The sequence below is a fragment of the Eretmochelys imbricata genome, chromosome 9, assembly GCF_965152235.1.
Source record: "Eretmochelys imbricata isolate rEreImb1 chromosome 9, rEreImb1.hap1, whole genome shotgun sequence".
NCBI lineage: Eukaryota > Metazoa > Chordata > Testudines > Cheloniidae > Eretmochelys > Eretmochelys imbricata.
In genome coordinates, this window is record NC_135580.1 from 75,635,224 (window position 1) to 75,648,523 (window position 13,300).

Here is a 13,300-nt window from a genome sequence, read left to right on the forward strand (position 1 = left end):
ACAAAACCGAACACCCTTGCCCCACCACCTTCCCAGAGGCCCCAGCCCTTCTCTGAAGCCCCAACCCCCATTCACTCCAGCCGCCCACCCTCTGTTGTTCACTCTCCCCCACCCTCACTCACTTTCACTGGGCTGGGGCAGGGGGTTTAGGTGTGGGAAGGGATGAGAGCTCCAGCTGGGGGTGCGGGCTCTGGGGTGGGGCCAGAAATGAGGGGTCCAGGGTGCGGGAGCAGGCTTTGGGCTGAAGCAGAGGGTTCATGTGCAGGAGGGGATGAGGGCTCTGGCTGGGTGCAGGCTCTGGGGTAGGGCTCAGAATGAGGGATTTGGGGTACATGAGGGAGCTCTGGGCTGGGGCCAAGGGGTTTGGAGTGCTGGAGTGGGCTCAGAGCTAGGGGTTAGGGTGCGGGAGGGGGTGTGGGCTCCATCTGGGGGTGTGGGCTCTGGGCTGGGGTCAGGGATGAGAAGTTTGGAGCACAGGAGGGAGTGCGGGCTGCAGGCTCTGGGGGGGGTCTCAGGGCTTAGGCAGAGGGTTGCGGTGCAGGGTCTGGGAGGGAATTAGGATGTAGGAGGAGGTTCTGACTTGGGGCAGCAGGTTCAGAGTGCGGGCTCCGGCCAGGTGGCATTTACCTCAGGTGGCTCCCAGTCAGCGGCACCATGGGGCTAAGGCAGGCTCCCTGCCTGCCCTGGCTGTGCGGTGCTCCTGGAAGTGGCTAGCATGTCTAGCCCATAAGCAGAGGCATGACCAGCTGGCTCTGCATGGTGCGTGCTGTCCGTGCTCATAGGCACCACCCCCGCAGCTCCCATTGGCCATGGTTCCCGGCCAATGGGAGCTGCAGAGCCGGTGCTTGAGGCGGGGGCAGTGCGCGCAACTTCCCTGGCTGCCCCTGGTGGCCACTTTCAGGAGCCACGCAGAGCCAGGGCAGGCAGGGAGTCTGCTTTATCCCCGCTGCACCTCCGGCTGGACTTTTAACGGCCCAGTCAGCAGTGCTGACCAAAAAGGGACCCTGACGGCTCCAACTGGGCATTCCGGTCGAAAACCAGATGCCTGGCAACCCTACCAAGGCAGCCAGAGACAGCAGAGCAGGAGCAATGCTGGGGTCTGCACAGCTTTCACTCTTTCCTGTCCCTGGTCGGGAGGGGGGCGCACTGTTTTTACCCCCCCTCGGTCCCGCCCTGAGGGGGCAATGCTGTTTTTACCTCCCCTCCCCCAGGAGGGGAGATATGCTTTTTACCCACACACACCCATACTGTGCCTAGAGGGACAGGGACACACACACACACCCACCCACCCCCTGCCTGGAGGGGGACAAGCTTGCAAACTCATGCAGGGGCTGACTAGGTTGCTCAGCTGCTGCTGAATCCTGGCTTGGAATGTCAGCTGCTGGATCTGGAACCCTAACTGCACTTTGTTTAGAGTTACAAACATTTCAGAGTTATGGACAACCTCCATTCCCAAAGTGTCCATAACTCTGACGTTCTACTGTATGTCACATTCCAAACCTATATTGCTTTTCCATACACTGATAGCATTTTACACCCAACTTGCACAGTTGTCAATGACCAGCAAAGAAATCATCGGGGGGAAAAGGACAGCAAAAAAGCATGTGTAAGACTGAGGATACAATGGAAAGACTGTCAAGAGACATTTGAAGGGAAAAGGATTAGAACTCTGTCACAGGGTGCTCTGCTTACTCCTGGGTGGTGCCCCCTTTGGGCAATTCTGGGGATTAGCTCTACCTGGCCAACACCCCTTTCCAGCAGTTGGACTTCGTCCCTCTCTATCTGCGGCCCCCTCTCTTGCTCCAGGAGTTGCTGCTTCCTCTTTGTGTCTCAACCCCCTGACCAGGTCACTAAGTGTTCTTCCCTTCCAAGATAGGATACTTTCCAAGTCTCTCTGGATAAGCAATATCCAACTACCCTGACTCCTGCTGTGACTCAGAGAGTCTGCTAGTTCACTGCCCCTGGTAGTACCACTTGGCACTGGTTGGCAGGGGAACCCAAGCCTGCCCTCTACTCTGGGTTCTAGTCTGCCCTTTACCAAGCAGTCAAGGTGTGCAGCTTCCTTCACCTTACTGCTCTTGCCACTGGACTACTGCCTAGTGTGCTTCCACTCTTCCTAGTCAGATCCTCTCTCCTACATCTCAGGGATTCCTATCCCTCAGAGAGAGTAACTACCACTCTTCAATGTTTCTCTGTTGCCAGTCTCTTGGGTTTATGTAAACCCCACCTGTTCCCTCACAGGTGAGCTTGCTTCCAATTAGCAGCCTCCTCATAGCATACATCTCTCCCCTGTTTACTGCTTAATTGGTTGATTGGGCCTGCCTGTCCTAATTCAACTTCTCAGGGCTAGTAGCAGGACCATTACAAACTCCAAGACCAATGAACCCATGTCATGGACCAGGAGGAGTGGTGAAGAATTGTGGGCATCTCAGACCCCGTATAAATGAGAAATAAAGTTGCACAGGTGTCAATGAGTATGCATGGTACAAGACAGTGAAGAATCAGGCCCTGAAGGGATTTGATATCATTGAATAAATCGTGTGAGGTGAGGGCTAAAGAGGCATATTTTCTTTCTCTCTCTCTCTCTCTTTTTAAATTATAATTGTACACTCATATTTAGCACTAAAAGAAGAAGCTGTATTTTCTCACCTGAGATTCAGTGATCTAACCTCCCTCACTCCAGTCCCTCCCTTTTCAGTGCTTGCCTGGAATGTAATGAAAAGAGAACAAAAGAGGGGGTGAGGGTAGCAGTATTCTGTTTCCTTTGGCTTTTGATGTCGGACTCTTTTGAGGTTTCCTACATGGGGGCGGAAAATGCTGTGCTGCTACTTGGTGCAGTGAGATGGGGCTAGTGCTCCTTAGCTAAGTTTTTATTGGTTAAATGGAGTGTACAAGTTGAACCCCATCAATTAGGGTTGCAGAAAAAACAGGTTTCAGAGTAGCAAGCCGTGTTCGTCTGTATCCACAAAAAGGAGTACTTCTGGCACCTTAGAGACTCACAAATTTATTTGAGTATAAGCTTTCGTGAGCTACAGTTCACTTCATCGGATGCATGCAGTGGAAAATACAGTGGGAAGATTTATATGCACAGAGAACATGAAACAATGGGTGTTACCATACCCACTGTAACGAGAGTGATCAGGTACGGTGAGCTATTACCAGCAGGAGAGCCGGGGGCAGGGGGGGAACTTTTGTAGTGATAATCAAGGTGGGCCATTTCCAGCAGTTGACAAGAATGTCTGAGGAACTGTAGTTGGGGGTAGGGGGGGAATAAACATGGGGAAATAGTTTTACTTTGTGTAATGACCCATCCACTCCCAGTCTTTATTCAAGCCTAAGTTAATTGTATCCAGTTTGCAAATCAATTCCAATTCAGCAGTCTCTCGTTGGAGTCTGTTTTTGAAGTTTTTTTGTTGAAGAATTGCCACTTTTAGGTCTGTAATCGAGTGACCAAAGAGATTGAAGTGTTCTCCGACTGGTTTTTGAATGTTATAATTCTTGACGTCTGATTTGTGTCCATTTATTCTTTTTACATAGAGACTGTCCAGTTTGGCCAATGTACATGCTTAATGTACGGTGCTTTATGACCCTGTTGTGAGAAGAAATGCAGAGATTTGGCGGACCCTATCATTGATGTCATGTGACTCTAACAGATGCTGTTGTCGTTGGGGCAAGGAAGCCAAAGAAATGTTGAGCCACTAGAGTCAGTTAGCTGTTGCTTTGAACTTCGTTAAAGCTTAGAGTTACTTTTACGTAAGAGCACACTGAAGGTTTCTGGGCATGCTCAGAAGGGAAAACATTCAGTCAGTAGCAAAGGGGTGCATAATTATTTGCCTAAGAGCCATATAGACATGGAAATGTAAGCTATAGCTCTTCAGTACAGCCTGAGGAACAGAGATACAGGCTGCCTGTCTGTGAGGTTCATGCCTGGCAAAGGGACTGTGCCTATTACCTGCCTTTTACTATCCAAGCGAGCGATGATTATATAGGTTTGTATAGCTAATTGGTGTGAGAATAGTAAGCTAGTCAGAGGAGTGGTAATAGTGTTAAACGTTCCCTCTGCCTAATTTTCATTGTGTTTTCATTTTGAATTTAGTTATATGCTGTACTCTAATAAGTGTAAAGAACCATAACCTTCCCTGTAGGGCCTCCTTCCATGTGGGAGACAGGAATCTCAGTGAGTTTGCACCTGGGGAGATTCCTTCACATTCTTTCATAAGGTGATGGGGAGCAAACTACACAGACATGTCAGAAACAGGGGAGAGAAGGAGTCGGCCTCCAAAACCAACAGATCTCAGAGACTCTTCTGAGGCCAATTACATAGCTTCCCCCCATTCCCTCTTCAATCCTTGGTAGCAGGACTCTTAGAGGAGTTGGCCACCAGGAGCTCCCCAAACAGCTGCGACCCCCTTGGTATCCCTCTCAGTGGAATTTTCACATCTCCAAAGGAAATATAGGCCCCAATTCAGCAAAACATTTACACACAGGCTAAATTTTAAGCATGAAAGTCAATGGGGCTTGTGACGCTGCACCCCATATTCTTTATAAAAATATTGTTGTAATATGAATATGGCATAATCAAGAGATGGGTCACGTGAGGTATCATTGGAAAGGTTATGATTTGCTGAATGTGTGCATGTATCAATTTGTATGCGTGTATTAGGAATATTGACTATGTAACAATTACAACTGTGTGTGTACTTGAGGAACACCCGCCAGACAGTAGGCAATCAGCCTGAATGGGCAATTAGGAAAGACAATAGAATGGGTCTTTGAAGATGCTGATCTCTCATCTTCCTGGAGTTCCTTCTTGTTGACATTACAAATAAACCTTGTCTCATGGTGGATTTAACACTGCGAGGTCATGTGATAATGTCACCTGGTATAGAGTACCACCTTGGACACTGCTGGTATTTTTCCACTGGAAACAAATGTTTATGTAAATCCTATTTAAGGCTGGGAAGTGAGTCAATGAGGGCTCTCCTCCATTGCCTCCCTGCCCAAGATGGAAGACTTCTGAAAGCACTGGAAGAAACAAAGGAACGAAGCTGGAGAAAGGCATGGGCTGAGTCCAGGCTGAGACAGGGGTCTAGCTTGTGAAGAGAAATAAGTGGAACTCTATGCTTCATAAACTCTACCAACCTGCCTAAAACAATATTTAGGGTGAAAAATTACTATTTGTAACCTGTTTCTTTAGTGAATTAAGCTTATGTTGCGTGTTGTTTTATTTGCTCAGTAATCTGCTTTGTTCTGTTTGATATCCCTTATCACTTACAATTTACCTTTTGTAGTTAATAAACTTATTTTTTGTTTATTCCAAAACCTAGTTTGTGCAATTCATAACTGGGGTGGGGTGGGAGAGCTGTGCATATCTCCCTCCACAGTGAAGGAGGGATGATTTTTATGAGTTTATGCTATATAGATCTCTATACAGTGCAAGACAATACAATGTTGGGTTTACACTCCAGAGGGTGTGTGCACAGGAGAGCTGGGCATTCCCCTAGCTGAACCTGCCCCAAAAGAGCTAATCGCAGACTCTATGATTATACAGCTGGGTGCGTCCCTGCCTGTGTGTGTACTGGAAAGGGGCTTGAGAGCAGCACAGGGTAAGGGAAACCCAGGCTGGTTGGACAGGTGGGCTCAGTGGGACCCCAGCACATCCAGTGGCACCCCGAAACGGGGGTCCAACCCATCACAGGGCTATTCATGCTTAAAGTTAAATGAGAGTCTAAGTGCCTTGCTGAACTCAGGCCTTAATGCTGATGTCTCTCTATTTATCTTAGATCCTTATATAGCCCCCATTACCATATCCGAGTGCCTCACAATCTTTAATGTATTATTCTCACAACACCCCTATGAGAAAGGGAAGTGTTGTTACCCCCATTTTACAGATGGAGAACTGAGGCAAAACAGACTAAGTGACTTGCCAACAGTTACACAGAAAGTTTGTGACAAAGCAAGGAAGCTGGATTTGCCAAATCCCAGGCTAGCACTCCAACCACTACACCATGTGTCCTCTCTCTATAGTGAGCACTAATTTCCTGTGGGGCCAGAGGAAGGCGCCCAGTCTCAATGTCTCCCACACAGTGGAAGTCAATGCCTATGGACACCTCTTGGAGGAACTTCTGTGGGATCAGGGAAGGGGTATATTGCCACATAGACAGATCTCCTCTGAAGGCAGAAAATATAAAAACCCAGCGGGGAGGGGATAATTTGGTTAGTGATTAGGTAAGGTTTATAGTGAATTCCCACTGCAAAAAACAATTCACCAGTGCAGCTGGGGAGGGGGTGGGGAAAGCCACTTTACATTTCTGGTCCCTGTGAGGAGTTTTGTTATGAAAGTAGAATTTTTGGTCTTTCAGCCTTGCTGTTACAATGAAAAATGGATGAAGCTGTACTGCTGGGACACGTTGGGAAAATCAAACAGCAGAAGCTTGAATAAGCAAATCTCCCCCATGTTGGTAGAACTGCTATGTCAGAGGGAAGTTTTGCACTGACAGAACTTGTGAGGGGAGCCATAGCTACTGTGGCATTGGCTTAGAGTGGAGGAGAGGAGCTATGAGGTTGTTGATGTAAACATGAGAGAGAGAGATACTAAATAAGCTGCACGCAGCCTATGTGTCTGCTTGCTCCTAATCGCAGAACTAGAATCACTGATCAACTTATCTACCCCCAAAATTTTCAAAAAATGGGGACTGGATCTCAACAGCCCCTGGGTTTTCTTTCTGCTCATAGCAGGATGCCTGAAATAAACACCTGATCCAAATGAAAAATCAGGGGCTTATGTCCTTCAATATATTAGCATTTTTGGCACAAGGTGGCTGGCTCTCTCCCTCACTAATGCGGGACATTCACTGGTCAATATGTAAAGCAAACTTACATGTATTTCAATGTTTAAAGAGTTCCTTCTGCCCACAAAGAGACCTTCCACTTCCCTGAACCTCATTGTTTCCTGGTTCACCACTCACCTCAAGCCTCCACTGTTCCCCTTCCTAGCCCTTCATCCTTCAGGTCCACAATCACCATCCTTCCAGAGGTAGAGGGCTCCCTTTGAAGTTTGTAATTAGCTGGCACGGTTACCACTTAGCAATCACAGACATGTCTTATCTCCAGTGTGTGAGTGGCTGCCTCCACAGTAACACTAACCCCTGCTGGCTGAGCTACTGAGACTAGGAAAATGGCTGCTTCTCCCAGGGGACTGTTACAGCACCAGGCCACTGGGCTAGTCCAGTGTTTTGCTTTTCACTCCTGACTAATTATAAAATACACCCCCAGCAACAACTACCTTGTCTGTAATGCAGAAAAGTGCTGGCACAAAATGCTGAAGACTTTAGGATCCTTAACCTCCTAAGGCTGACAATGTTATCATATAACTACACCATTTAAAACGAGTAAATATATATATACCCCCACATTTACTAGTCACCAGTTATTTTCTCTGACTAGCATGAGTATATTTAATGATTTATTTGAAAACAAAATAGATGCACAGTAGAGGGTTTATGTATAAATCATCCATATTTTCTATTTACTTCATACACCTGTTCTGTAAGAATGTGTATATATCTATCCTTGTGCATTCTATGCCATTTAACCAAAAACAGACTTTTAATTTTATGCATTTACTATCTCTTCTTTAGTCTATATATTTTGTAATGCTTATTTGCATACCACAATCCCTCTCTCTCCCCACCTCAATAATGTAATAACAGTACACAAAAGCCTAAGTACTACAATGCCAGGGAATATGGAATGAGAATATATTTATGCATAATGTTAACAGTGGCAGATTTTTGGTTAAATGGCATAGCATGCATGATTTCTCTTTCACTCGGTAAGATTGGCTGAACAGATAAACAGTGGAAGACATAGCAGCTTTAGTTGTTACCCGATTAGAGTATTTTAATCTTCGTTTCACTTAAATCAAGAACTGCACTATACATCTGCAAGCTAAAGTTCATTTTAGTGATCACTTGCACCAGAAAGCTTATGAGTGTCATCAAAAGCTGGAATGATTTTAGGGTCTCAGTTTTTATTTGTTACAACATTGGCTGACAAAACCCATTACATCATCCATTTGGAACAGAAATTCTCTGCAGCTGCTTGTGTTGTGTGATGGGTTTTGTTTAAAAAAAATAAGACAGATTTCGGTTTCTTTCTTTCTGAGCAATTTTCCTTTAAATTGCTGAAAACTGTATGCTAAAAGGCTTAAAAAGAAGTGAAAAGGAAAAGGGCAGCACACAGCAGTTTTATTCATTCATTTTTTTTATTTCCCTTCCAAAAAGACCTAGGGGGGGAAATAGCCCCATTACCCTGCATATCCAGTGAATCTAGTGAAGCATGAAAAGCAAAGCACAGTGTCATGGCAATGGCAGATGGCACAAAGAAAGTAGGGAGGGGTCAAGCTCGGAAACATTTGTTCAATTTCTGACCTCAGAATGGACCACGGTATTAATTGGTTGAGTGGCAGAGAGTAATTAAACTGGAGGTGAGGAAAACTATTACTTTTCTTCAATGAGCAGAGGCACCGCACTATCAGTTTATCCAGAGAAAAGCCGCGGAGGACTGGAGTGCCAGTACCTCACATCCTGTTTCCTTCCCTTGAATATCCGTGGCTTTGTGCACATGAATGGTCTGCACTTGAGGCAGAGGGTTTTATTAGTGAGCCAGGCAGTCCAAATGCTTTTCATAGCACATGGCTGATATAGCCACATATTTAATTCTGAGATATCATTTTAATTACAGCCAAGAACTCCTGCCCTCTCAGGGAACAACCAAACCAAAAAAGGCAATTTTGTTGTTTTAAAAATGAACACAGGCTTTATATTAGGGAATAACCGACTATTGCAAGAGAATTGTGATGACATGAAGACAGGCAGTGTCTGGCTTCTATAGTTATGACATTAGAACACGTTAAGAAATTAACATTTGTTGCAGTTCTAAATCATTTAGCATTGCTAGGGTGTCTGGCTTTTTAATGTATTTGCTTAAATCAACCCTCAGTTTTAACCGTCTTTTCTCCCCACCATCCTTTTCTGATCATCCCGTCATGCAGAACAGATCCACTTTTTGGATCCAGTTCCCCCTGTTTTTGATAGGAAACTGAATGACTTGAACTGAATTGTTTTGGTTATCTCTGAAATGGTTAGAGACCACCACACACACACAAATAAATTTATAAACAGAAAGAAAAATGCTCATCTAGTACTAAGACAAAATTAATTCCTTAATATTTGGAGATAGCTGTCTATTATGATTAATTATTATTATTATTACACTAGACCTCACAGGCTTCAGTCAGGATCAGTGCTAGGCGCTCTACTAGCATAAATGAAGACGTGAGGCAGATCCTTGGCTAGTGCGAATTGTGGAGCTATGACAATTGACACCAGCAGAGGATCTGCCCCATAGACCCTGCCCCTAAGAACTTCTCATGTATTAAATAGACATACACCTCACCTTTGGTCTCCAGCAGGTTGAAAAGTTGTAACAGTACCTAATCCTGCCAGGAAAATCAAAGTATTCCTCAGCTCAAACATCTTACAGCAGGCTCACAGACAGTGCTGATGTGATGGTTACAGCTGTACCCTATCTGACCTGTATCCTACCTGGAACCCACTGCAGCCTGTAGCATGACTAGGACCTTGCTCCTCTACTGTGTTTAATCTGGCAATACCTTTCCTTTCTTCTTTGGACAGAAAGAAATTAGGCAAAAATCTTCAATGCTTTCCTGTGACTGAGCAGTGTGGGTGTTTCTGTGATAGGGAAGGTAGAAGCAATACATGTTAAGTATTACATTTACCCCCTCTACAATGCCTCCAAGGTCTCACAAGTCAAAGCCAGTGATTCAACTCTATTTCTGAATCTGGAAGTCTCATAACAGGGCACAACATCTTGCAGAGACGGGATCCATCTGGCTTTTTTTTTAAGTGAACCATATCTTTTACAAAATAAGATGAATTAGTCAAATACTCCCATAATTCACAAGTCATGAGTTCAGCACTAAAATGTGTAATACACAGAAAGGGATTACAATTAAATTCATATAATATATAGTACTGTATAGAAAGAACTATGCTAAGGTCGCAAAGTCAAGCACTCAGAAGTAAGGAAATGCCAGAATTAAGGTTCTCTGTGCACGCTTAATTTAACTGCCTTGTGCATATGCATTATGATAGCTTTAATTACATCGTCACATGATATTTTTTCCATGGGACCCCTGCCTCATTCAATGCACAATGGATGGTGCTCACTTAATGGGCAGCTATTCAAAATTTTGTTTTCTCCTCATTGTTCAGTGTGTCACTCGAGGCCTTATTTACTGCACACTATTCCAACCCTGCTGTGAATACAGAATTACTAATTTCCTTATGGGCTTTTCTATGGTGCTCTTCACTATAGTATGAGTGCTTCACAAACATCGACAAATGTATCTTCAAAACACCTCTGTGAGGTGAGTGGCTTTTATTCCCAATTTACAGATGGAGAATGGAGGTACACAGAGATTAATGTCAAAGGTGTCCACTAACTTCAGGTGCCCAATTTGAGATGCGTAGGACCTGATTTTTCAGACTACTTCACTTTATATAGCAGCGACTTCAGCTGCAGCTGTGAGTGCTCAGCCTTAGGGTCTCAAATTGGGCACCCCTAAAACAGGGAACATACAGTTAGTGGCCACCTGTGAACAGTCTCATTTACATGCCCCGTCAAGGATCACATAGGAACTCTATGGCAGAGGCAGGAATAGAATCCAGTTTTCCAGGGCAGCAGTCAACTGCTTTAACCACAAGACCATCTTTTCTCTTCCTTCAATCCCCTGCCTCTTTCACTACACACCTTCCAATTTCTGCAAGAAATGACGCAGGGCTTCTATGGACAACAGCCTCCTGCACCACACCACCCTGATTCATCCCCAGAGCAGGTCCATGCTGTGCACCCTCAGAGGGAGAGGGCCGTTGGAAAAAATAGCATGCGCTCATACAGTTAAAGACTATCATAATGCATACATACAAGGGGGCTGACTTAAGGTTGCACAGGCAAACTTAATTCTGGCATTTCCTAACTTCTGAGTGTGTGACTTTGCAGCTGTAATAGTGTTCTTTCAGTGTACTTTTGTGTGTAATTTCCTAGGGATTATTTTAAAACCAAATTGAAATCACAGAAATTCCATCACGTGGCATCATACTGGTGTTCCCCTGTACTTAATGCAATGTGCTTTTCTGATCCATGGTTTAATTTCTTGTTTGAATTAATTTTATATTTGGGGATGTTTTATTCCACTGGGTTTTCTGTAAAGTGCTGTGTGCCCTTTGGAGGTATAAGGGTCTACTTTATTCAAATAATTAATGGGCCAAATCTTGTCTTTACTCAAAACACCAAGTCTTTACTCAAAACATACTCAGGTAAATTTTCCTCTCCATTCTACCTGTGCAACTACATGACAAGGTAAAGCCACAGCAAAGAGAGTAGGGTTGCACTGGTATCCATGAAGAATTTTGCCCACATGGAACTTTGCCTGAGTAGATTGTCTTGATCCTAACTTCTCCCAGTATGTTATTTACAGGGTTAAATATCGCAGCATTATTAAAGTATTCAGTGGAACTACATTAGTTTGATAACCATCGGGCATAACAGAGCAGAAGCTCTCCTGATCTGAAACAATATAGCTGCTGCTTTGTTTTGATTCTATTCTATATAAATTTGATTGCATGGCGCTTTGTCACTTGACAGGTAAGCTAGATAGCTGGCTTTAAAATGTACTCGCTACCCACTTATACTGTGGAAATGTCTTCATTGTGCATATCCTGCTGGTTATGAGCACAGGCACTTCTGTACACTCTGCATGTATGTAGTCAGTATCATTGGGCTAGGCAGAAGTTGTTAGATAGCTTTATAGCTACCTTCTGATGAAACCTTTTGAGGCTGGCTATCAACCCAGCAAAAGAACCCTTGACCTTGGCTGTCCTGTTTTGACACATGAGAACTGCCATGATTACCTTAAAAAGAAAAAGGGACCAGTTGGGGAAATTTCCAGTTTATTCCAGTGCTAATCAAAAAATGTAAGATTGTCATACAACATATGGCAGCACCACAGCTGGATTACATTATGCAAAACAGTAGCTTAGTCTTCTGAGGGTTTTCCTACTTTGGAGTCGTTCCAGTTTTTGGGTTTAGTGCACAAGTAGCTGGGTGGTGTTAGTGGCTTGTGAGGAGGTCAGTGTGGATGGTCTGGTGGTTCATTTTGGCCTTAAACTGGATTCTAAACTTCACTCATGGAGAACAGATAGGATTCATGAAGGAGAGAGTTGTGCCAAATAAATTTGTGAGCTCCTTTGAGGAACCATCTTGCTCTTGCTTTCCCTTTGGAACTGGAAGAGACATGTAATAAGACTGAATTAATAGTGTTAATATTTATATTATAGGAACGCCCATACGGTATATGTATCTGGGATCCAATTTCAGGCTTCACGGCAGTTGTTTGGTGTCTGCAGAGAAGAGAGAACTGTGTGATGTGTGAGAGATCAGATGAATGCGGGAGGAGATGAAGCAAGCTATCTGAATCTTGTTACACATTGGCTGTGTGTACTTGGCTTTTGTGTGTGTGTGTGTGAAAAAAATCTCCCACTGTTATTCGAGCACCACTGCTGCTCTACCAGTGCCAGCAACAGCGTGGGAGCATTAGACCCAGCAGCTAGCGTTTTTGCCACTAGGTAACATGCTACAGATTTCCCTCCTGTTCAGATATTTGCAGCTTGAAAGTGGATTCTAGCTACTACCCCAGTCTAAGTAACATCCCTGGCACTTAGTAAATTCTCTCCAACCCTGTTCCAAGCAGACACCACCCACAAGTTCTTCTCACTCTCTTCCCACTACTGTTTTTTGCAAGTTGCCTCACAAGGGTACCCTGCCTTCAGGTTCAGTGAGGGAGTAAATGCAAGCTTTGCAAGTGGCTGGGACTATTACCTGGGATAACCAACCTGGGTTTTGGGCCCATTGCAGCAGAGTCTCAGTTTTCATTTAAAAACAACAACAGGCAGGGGGCGGTAAGTTTCTAGCCCTTTGCCTTGTGAAAGTAGCTTGAAAAATGTAAACTAATCACTAGGGTTGAAAGGATACAGCAGCTGGGCTATATTTCCACAGTAGAAGGCTGGTGAACACCCTGAAGAGCCTCTGTCCCACATTTTTAATATAAAAGGTCAGCCCAAATCACTGATTTCACTACAGTCCCGAGGCTGGGCCTGCACCTACTGCTATGATAATGGTGGACAGGACTTATGCCGAGGGAGGGGAAAGATGGCAA

At 44.7% G+C, this 13,300-nt stretch overlaps 1 long non-coding RNA gene across 3 annotated transcripts in view; it reads right to left on the minus strand.

The window, feature by feature from the left end:
• LOC144270449 (uncharacterized) overlaps positions 1–13,300 on the minus strand; it is a 73,826-nt gene that overhangs the window by 30,278 nt on the left and 30,248 nt on the right. Inside the window, exon 3 of one of the 3 annotated variants that reach the window (XR_013347158.1) lies at positions 12,019–12,368. The exons of the other annotated variants lie outside the window; for them this stretch is intronic. This is a non-coding gene — a long non-coding RNA (uncharacterized LOC144270449). Of the gene's footprint in view, positions 1–12,018; positions 12,369–13,300 lie in introns of those variants that run through there. 3 annotated transcript variants of the gene reach the window in all.